This window comes from Hordeum vulgare, chromosome 1H, assembly GCF_904849725.1.
Source record: "Hordeum vulgare subsp. vulgare chromosome 1H, MorexV3_pseudomolecules_assembly, whole genome shotgun sequence".
Taxonomy (NCBI): Eukaryota; Viridiplantae; Streptophyta; class Magnoliopsida; order Poales; family Poaceae; genus Hordeum; species Hordeum vulgare.
Window position 1 is genome coordinate 41,029,848 of NC_058518.1, and position 6,162 is coordinate 41,036,009.

A 6,162-nucleotide genomic window follows, 5' to 3' on the forward strand; every position below is an offset into this window, starting at 1 on the left:
GGCTGCTTAATTCGTGAGAATATGGAATTTTCTTAGCCGTGTGTAGCTTAGCGATGTAAAAGGCATGTCTACTGCAAGCATTTGACTACGATGACATATTTGGCCGGGCCGCTCCCCATCTCGTAATGGGTGCCCGCTTGTTTCAATCCATCGTGGGATCAACCAATGCAACTATACAAAAACCGGACTATGCGTAGTGAGATGCATATTTGCATGCTATATCGGACACATGAAGTCCCACTAGTTATTTTTCCCAACGACAAAAATGTTGATAAATTAAATAATTTTCCATGAAAGCATGCTCAGTCCGTTTGAGGTCGCAATGTGATAGATTACTTGTTATCTGAAGCAGAGTTCAATTTTTTTCCGGGAGAAAATAGAGTTTATCAATGATCCAGATTGACACCACTCAAGATAAAAATAACTGGTTTGTGAAAAAGAGATAAAATTCACTCCATGGCAAAAAAGAAGTTAAAACTCAATACAATCCAAATCTATTAATACATGTGAATTCAATACAATACCAATACATGAACTTAGGACAGTGACGAAATCCATCAAGGACGTACAAACTACAAACATGCAATAGATCGATCCATATTTCTTTTCCACCTCTTTATTAACCTCTTACATACTATTAGAGTCTTGTATATGTATTATATCATAGACAAAGCACACGAAATGATGTCCAGATCATTCTTCTTCTTCATCAGTCCACACGAGAGGTTTAAATTGTATATGTAAATCCAGAATTCACGGCTTTGTAGCATTGCTGCCTAACAAATTAAAATTTCAGTGTCAGGTTTCTGCGGAGCCACGCACACAATATATATGCAGATGAACAATTATAGTTCATATACCTGGGTTGGCTGGCTTTGCATGTTTGTTGTTTGCTGCAGGCGTCGGCAGTGAGGCAGTACTTGGCGCTTTAGCTTCAGATTCTGCACACATGCGAAACCACAAGAGATCTATAAATTTGGAGAACCCGTTGATTATTGAGATATCTTGATTATTTGGTCATGTAAAGAAAATGTGCGGCTTTGGGAGTCAGGGAAAGAAAGCTAGTTCAAAAAGGTGCCCGACGTTGACGATGTTGCACACGATCATCGAGTACGTGTAGCTCTTGCTTCGAGACTAATAGCAAGCTCGAGTGCTGGGACTACTAACCAGAAGAAGATGCCGCTGGCTGCACATGTGGGTTTCCTGCACGGTAATATCAATCAGTCAAACAGTAGTTGCACACGGATATGAGTTAATTAATCAGTTTTCAATGGAACATGGGGCTAAAATTGCAGAGGCTAGCGATGCTGATAGCATACACCAGGATCAGGACCTTTATTCCCGGTCGCAGAATAAGTTTTCAGTTCAGGCACACCTTCACTCATCGCTGCATGGCAAATAAAAAGATACACAATTTATTTTACTTGTTAATGAATGTGAGTATGAAACTGGAGGTTAATTAGCTTACTTTTCGCCTGTGGATCCATGTTATTTGGAGTTGGAGAGGCCTTGCTTCGTAACTGGGCGTCTTCAGCAAGTTTGAGCTGTTGATGGCCAAATGGCTGGGAAAATTTCGCCTGTTATAGGGCTATACCGATTGAGAACCCGTAGAAATTGCATGTAACTAGGATGATCATGACATCTCTCGAAGAAAAATTGTATATTCCACTCTATTTACAGAAATTAATTGCACTGATATATACATGCTGGTGGGTGTCAATGGCATTAAATCTTTTAATTTGACCCAGTTAGATTTGCAAGGATTTTCCCAGTCAAGAAATATATATCGCGTACGCATCCTGGAAATACACATAATAGACGAATATTTATTTGAAACAGCACTAAGACATTTTCCCCCTTTCAATAATGCACCTTATATAGTTCAGTTGCGTGACAAACCAAGAGGGGAATGTACTATTTTCCCTCACACATGGATGTAATTCTCTTGTTCATGGTTCAGGATAACAAATATCTACATATTTCATCACCTGAATAGAAGATACCTTTCCAAACTGAAAGAGAATGTACTATTGGATTTTCTAGTTCAAGAAAAGATACAGTAGAAACTGCGTTTTCATTATTTAGGAAAACCATATATTTCTCAAGGTGTGAACACATATAATATCCTGCAATGGGGGCCTGATTGTAGCAGATGCCATTTCTTGGTTATATATTTTTAGTATAATTTTAATCATTCCACAAATTTAGGAGCATGCAATCATAACTGTTACAGACAACACTAAGATATAATCCATTGTATAATATGTTTTTAATCTGACCGTGGTGACCCACTTAATGCCCTGAGATGGGTGTAATTACGTCACCCACCGGCAGATTGTAGCCTCCTTTGTACCCACCCACCGACTGAGGGGTAGCTCCTTAAATATGAGTACCACGATATCCAACCTTTCTTCTTAAACTCGAGAATTCTATCAAAAGCACATGTCATGGTTTAGATACACATATAGCTAAGATGTACATAAAACATATAAATAACTAATAGATCCAGTGCAATGGGGTGACCCCCCTCAAAGCCTGTTGGAATGAAACATGAACCTTTTTTATTATTTCTATGAGAACTGAAACTGAATATATATACAATTTATTGTATATCTACAAAATATTTATTTAGTACTTTCTACGTCCCATAATATAAGAGTGTTATAAACACTGCACTAGGTGTCACCTATTTTATTATCGAGTAAAGTAAATTCTGAATGGTAGGAATTTAGGCTTGGAACAAAATGCCTCACACTTTGTCCAATTTACATAATGAGTTTTGATCTAATGGGCTATTTTGTTTGGGAAAATTTTGGTTTTGTCACTCTAGTTTTTGCCAAATTTTCTTATGCCACTCTAGACTTTGAGATTTCACTTTTGTCATTCTTAGCTTTTGACAATTATCACAATTTTCATTCCACGGAAGCGGAAACTAATTTTATTTCACTTTTGTCACTCTTAGCTTTTGACAATGTATCAGAATTATCACTCTAAATTTTTTGTTTATGCCACAAAATAGCAATTGTGATAATTATCAAAAGCTAAGAGTGGAAAAATTAAATGTCAAAAATGGAGTGGCGTAAGGAAAATTAGCAAAATAAATTTTTTACCTTTTCTGTTTTAGTACTTTCTCCAACATGGGCCTGCTTCTCAAAACACCTGGACCTCCCACGTTCATAACGTCGACGTCCCCAATGACAAATTGCATGAATGCTCGTCTCCCTATCCTGTTGCCACCTCAGCTATGGTATCCTACCGATGCAAATACTGGTAACATTGTGCAAAACGCCGGTGCAGCAGGGCTTCAAGCAGACGATAATTGCAACCCTAGTCCAGGATTACAGCCTACTTGGCCGCTCGTCATGACCACTTCACCAACATCACCCTCGATGTCTTGTTCTCGGTTGTGGCTACCTAGCTCATAGGCCTCTCCACCACTTCTACGCAGGCTGGTGACCAATCCCATCACCCTCCTCAAAGCTCCAACTTCCACCTAGATTTCTACTCCAATCCATGGCATCTAATAGATGCAAAGTGTGTCTTGATCTTTCAAAGAGAAATACACGTCGATTTGGATGGATTTGACTATGGCGATCGGACTATTACATGTGACGAAGTTGTGCATATGCAATCACTAAACTAATTCCACCGTTTTTATTGACCAGGTAGGAGCATGATCAACAAGACCATGAAGGTTTAATTTCTAGAAGCAATTGAAAACTAAAAAGATATAATAAATAATCTGGATATTGCGAATATAGATAAAAATTAGGCATCCTTGCTTGGATTAGGCATAAACGAAGTTCAAGAAGTTGCATCTATGTTGACTCTTTAATAAACAAAACTCATAAAAACTAAAGCACTATGGGTGATATTTATGGTTCGACAAATGGAAAATTCGGCTAGTCCCTAGGAGCAGGGCCGAATCTCACCTTACGTCCGGTTTCTTCACTAATATAGATGATAAAAACTGCCTATAGTCATTTATTTCAAAAATATATGGGTCTGCAAAACCTACACAAATTTCATTCGGCGTCGAATCTAAATATTCTTTTAGCAAATAATACATGTTTCGTTAGTCAAAATGAATTCCCAAAAGGCCGCACCCAACTTAAAAAACCTATGGAGGCAGTACAAATGTGTGGAATATTTATTTAAAAACTGACGCACTATATATAAACATTGAACACAGCCTTCTGCTAATGTATTTTTCCTTTTTGAAATTTACTGCTAATGTCTTGCCAGTATCTCTAAATCAGTAAACTCCCTTTCTATATAGTTGCTGCCTTAGAAGACGAGAAGGTGTATGGTCAGCAGAACGTTCCCTAAAGTGCAAGTGGTCGAGGACTCCATAATTAGTTGCATACATGTGATTTTTGCTAGTTATTACTGCTGTTCGTTTTTTCGTTTGTGTAATGTGACACAACCAAATCAATAGATGTTTTGTCGGATAGTGAACCATCCACTTGACAATCAGTCAATGGAATATATACTGATTGCCTCTTTTTCTACTGTAATCAAGGCAATGATAATAGATTTCTCCATCATTGGCAATCTTTGTCCCATTAATTGATTTTGGTTGAACTTTATAACTCGTTTTTGTGGTGAGCTAGCTGTGATTTTACTCGCTGACTCCTTACTTCGCGGCTGCGCATACGTAGACACGGAGATATATTTTTTTAAATGGAGGAAAAAGTTTTTCCTCATCCATTAAATAATAGAAGAAAATCGGGCAAAAACAATTACAAACCGCTGAGCAGCACACACTGGATATCCCACACATACTTTGCGACAAGGGCATCATCAAGACAACACGCAAGCGCAGGGGCGGAGACAGGACCCCGAGCTCCCAGGGCCTGGGCCTGGGTAAAGAGACCCATCTTCTTTGTTGAGTGTAGCAATTATTAAGGGTATGAGACCAAAATTCAGGATATTTTTTAAGGCGGCCCCGGGTTTGATGTTTGCCTCGCTCCGCCCAGGGTTTGATGTTTGCCTCGCTCCGCCCCTGCGCAAGTGTCATCATCATCACTTCTTCCCTAGTAGGCCTCACCGCCAACCCTAAAACATTGAGCAAACGGCTCCGACTTCACCGTAGATAATCATAACCCCACCCACACTGAAAAGGCAAGTGGAGCCACATGAAGACCCATGCTAGAACTCAGTCACCCACGACAAGACAGCGCAACTCCAATTCTGACCGAGAACTATGAAGGAGAACTAGACAAGGTTGGCGGCGTGGATGATCACTGAATGGACCACCCGTCACCCATCATCGTATACCATCGGGCCCTACCACATAAGCTTCGACTTCACCGCGACAAATAGCCGAGGCAATCACCCAGACACGACGGAGAAGAGCCGACTACCTCAACAGACGCCACATCTCCGACCTTGCTCACCACCAATATTGTTGGTAGTGAAGCCTCAATGCAAACACCGACGCCATCCACTAGCCCCGCATGTCGATGCCCAGCTTCAAAGATGAAGCCCCCTAGAGGGAAAACGACACCAAGGCGTCGCAATCGTCCCATCACCTGGGATAAGGGTCCCCCCCCCAAGCTGCATCGTCGACTAGATCCATGCGAGAGGGGTGCGACAACTAAGCAGCAATGCCTCCAAGAAGGTCAACAACAACCGCAACCACCTCCATCGCTACTCACGTCACAAGGCCGACACATGGTTCTCACCTGATTTTTACATTAACAAGAGTCCACGAAAACCTACTAACAAAGGATCTAGTTCCAAAAATCTCGACACGAGAAATCAAAGAGTGAAAATGATTCGTTATTTCGACCCATGGTTCAAAAGATGAAACCTTTTGATAAACGAATCTACGCAAAAGAAAAACTCCTAGGTTACTAGTGCCCCACTTGTCAGCGCATGAAAAGTTGGAGAGTGACCTTTGCAAAGGATAATTCTTAACTAGTGATTTCGTTGGTTCATCGATTGTAATTGTCTTACTTTTTTTGTCCATTTTTCCTATTGTTTATTTTTTGTTTTTATTTATATATTCATATTTTTTGTTTTGGCTTTATCTTTTGTTCTTTGTGTTCTTTTCTTTCCTTTTTGGTGTTTTCGTTCTTCTTTGGCTTTCGGTTTCATGAATAATCCATGAATAATGTTTACAACATATGCATACTTTTTCTAAATACACAATCACTT

The 6,162-nt window shown here is 39.8% G+C and overlaps 1 long non-coding RNA gene across 1 annotated transcript; it reads right to left on the reverse strand.

The window, feature by feature from the left end:
* Positions 1 to 462: 462 nt before the first annotated feature.
* On the reverse strand, positions 463 to 1,572 carry LOC123411332. The gene is made up of 5 exons (XR_006613251.1): positions 1,469 to 1,572; positions 1,334 to 1,387; positions 1,168 to 1,203; positions 861 to 941; positions 463 to 776 (listed from the first exon to the last, which is right to left on the reverse strand). It is a non-coding gene; the product is annotated as an uncharacterized LOC123411332 (long non-coding RNA).
* Positions 1,573 to 6,162: the final 4,590 nt, after the last annotated feature.